Below are 3427 nucleotides of genomic sequence, written 5' to 3' on the forward strand. Positions count from 1 at the left end.
GAGAGGGAGAGGGAAAGGAAAGAGGGGGCCGTGCCCCCTCCCCCTAGTACAATTCAGACTGCCCTTGGGGGGGCACCTTGTGGCCTTCCCTCTCCTACTCCCTTATGGCCCATTAGGGCCCATAGCTTCCCCGAAGGGTTCCGGTAACCCCTCGGTTCCCCCATAATATCTGAAATGTCCCGAAACCTTTCTGGTGTCCGAATACCTTCGTCCAATATATCAATCTTTACCTCTCGACCATTTCAAGACTCCTCGCCGTGTCCGTGATCTCATTCAGGACTTCGAACAAACTTCGGTCATCAAATCACATAACTCATAATACAAATCGTCATCGAACGTTAAGCATGTGGACCCTACGGGTTCGAGAACTATGTAGACATGACCGAGACACATCTCCGATCAATAACCAATAGCGAAACCTGGATGCTCATATTGGCTCCTACATATTCTACGAAGATCTTTATCGGTCAAACCGCATGACAACATATGTTATTCCCTTTGTCATCGGTATATTACTTGCCCGAGATTCGATCGTCGGTATCATCATACCTAGTTTAATCTCGTTACCGGAAAGTCTCTTTACTCGTTCCGTAATGCATCATCCCGCAACTATCTCATTAGTCACATTGCTTGCAAGGCTTATAGTGATGTGCATTACCGAGAGGGCCCAGAGATTGTTGGGGAACACAGTATTTCAAAAAATTTACCTACGATGACGCAAGATCTATCTAGGAGATGCATAGCAACAAGAGGGGAGAGTGTGTCTATGTACCCTCGTAGACCGAAAGCGGAAGCGTTTAGTAACGCGGTTGATGTAGTCAAACGTCTTCGCGATCCAACCGATCCAAGTACCGAACGTACGGCACCTCCACGTTCAGCACACGTTCAGCTCGATAACGTCCCTCGGGCTCTTGATCCAGTTGAGGCCGAAGGAGAGTTCCGTCAGCACGAGGGCGTGGCGACGGTGATGATGAAGTAAGCGGCGTAGGGCTTCGCCTAAGCACTACGACGATATGATCGAGGTATGTAACTGTGAAGGGGGGCACCGCACACAGCTAAGATAAATCTCTTGTGCCTTTGGGGTGCCCTTTGCCCACATATATAAAGGCGGGAGGAGGAGGAGGCCGGCCTAGGAGGGGCGCGCCTATAGAAGGAGTCCAACTAGGATTCCCAATCCTAGTTGGAGTCCCCTTCCTTTTCCAAGAGGGTAGAGAGGGAAGGAGTAGGAGAGGGAGAATGAAAGAGAGGGGGAGCTGCCGTGGTTCTAAGTCTGACAGTGATGTAGGGGGGTGTGTATGGAGTGGCTAGATCTCAGCTATTGGGAAGTTGTAAACACACGAGGATTACGAGTTCAGGCCCTTCTCGGAGGAAGTAACAGCCCTACGTCTCGGTGCCCGGAGGCGGTCGATTGGATTACGTGTGTATGAATAACAGGGGTGCGAACCCTTCATACTGAGGAGGGGGGTGGCTTATATAGAGTTCGTCGGCACCCTCCTGCCCTCAGTAATGCAGGGTTTAAGGTACATTTAAGGTCGGGCGTTACTGGTAACGTCCCTAATAAAGTGCTATAATGACCATAAAGACTACTTAACAGCTGATCGTTTGCCTGCGGAGCGACTATAGGTCTCCTGGCAGTCGAGTGGTTGGCTTCATGGTCGAGTGATAGCTTCTTGGTCGAGTGTCTTGAACCCGTCGAGTGGGATACCTTCAAGTCGATTGAAAGGTGACTTCTTCTAGGGATGTCCTAGGGTAGGGCTCTTTGGACAGGCCCGTGCCCCTACCCTAGGTACATGGCTTCATTATTAGCCCCCGAATGGATCGAGGTTAGAGTGGGGAAAGAGTTGGATATCTTTCCGACTGGTCCTTTGGGCTACGTGAGCACCTCGTTTTGGGCCAACCGTCACGGATGACGTCATCAACCTCTTTCAGTCGCCTTGATCCATTCCAGGCCTTTCATCGAGTGAATTTCTTTACTTGTGACATACCGAGTGTCGGCGCGAGCGGGGTCTTCTGTTTTAACAAGTTGTTCTGCGGCCCGCAGGTGTCGCGGGATTCGGATTTCGGGAAGCGCGCGGGACGGGAGCGGCCGTGGTAATCGGAAGCGATAAAGTGGAAGCTCCTTGATCCTCGCGTCGCCTTTTTCGCCATGTACTGCGCGCGCGTCTGCTGCGGGATTTAACTGGATAGCCTGGGCCTACCAGTCAGCCACTCGGAAGCGGCCCCTTATAAGTTGCCGGCTCAGGGTTTCCAAACAGCGCGCTTCCTTCTTCCTCTCTCCCTTCGCGAGTTCCTCCGCCACCTCCGCTCTCACCCTAGCGCCGCAGGTCCGTGCAAGATTTGCCGGCGACGATGGCGAAGGACAAGACATCCGCCCTGGAGCGCGCGAAGAAGGTGGCGGCGCAGGGGAAAGGGAAGAGGTCCGCTCGGGGCGGATCCTCCTCAAGGTCCGCTCTGCCCCGAGGCTGGATCCAAGGTGATTGGATGCCGTCGGTGATCCGGCAAGAAGATCTCAATGACATGGTCAAGGGGGGAGTCATTCCCCATGAAGCTGCGCGTCTCCTGGGGAGAGAGATCGAACCTCAACCTCGCGACGGTGAGTGCGTGCTCCTAGCCACCCATGTCGACCGCGGGTTTTCTCTGCCGCCCCATCCTTTTTTCCGGAGCTTCCTGAACTTCTTCGGAGCGCAGCTTCACCACTTCACTCCCAACTCCATCGTATACCTTGCTGCTTTCATTTCCATGTGTGAGGGTTTCTTGGGTTGCCGCCCCCATTGGGGACTCTTCAAGCACATCTTTACCTGCCGTTCTCAATCGATCAAGAAGGCCAAGTCGAGTGACGAAAGGACGCAGGTGATTCAGCTGTGCGGGGGCCTGGCGATCCAGACGAGGGGAAAGAGTTGTTTTCCATCTATCATTTTCCCGGAGTCGGTCCGCAGTTGGCAGGCGACCTGGTTTTACTGTCAAGACCAGGCGACCCCAGGGCAGTCGACCGGACTTCCCCCTTTCTCACTCGATCGAGCTGAAAAACCTGCTTCTCTGAAAGTGACGCTGGAGGAAAAGGCCCAAGTCAAAGTACTGGCTGGTCGAGTGGTTGAGCTTGTCCGTGAGGGCGTGACTGGTATGGATTTGCTGGAGGTCTTCCTCCGGAGGCGCATCCAACCGCTCCAGGCTCATGACCACCCGATGTGGCTGTACTCAGGTCTCGATGACACCACTCGGGTCCACCCGGAGGAGGTCACTGATGAGATGCTGGAGGGGTGGCTGTCGAGCATCACAGGAAACAAGGACAACGCCCGAGGAGCCAGGAGGGTAATTCCACTCGACAGCTCGTACGACGTGGACCAGGTTCGTCTTTGTGCTCCCGACTGAGATCTTGTCTTCTTCATTGGTCTTCTTTGGGTTGGTCGATTGACCTTTGTCTTGTCTA

This window comes from Triticum dicoccoides, chromosome 3A (assembly GCF_002162155.2).
Source record: "Triticum dicoccoides isolate Atlit2015 ecotype Zavitan chromosome 3A, WEW_v2.0, whole genome shotgun sequence".
NCBI classification, from domain to species: domain Eukaryota; kingdom Viridiplantae; phylum Streptophyta; class Magnoliopsida; order Poales; family Poaceae; genus Triticum; species Triticum dicoccoides.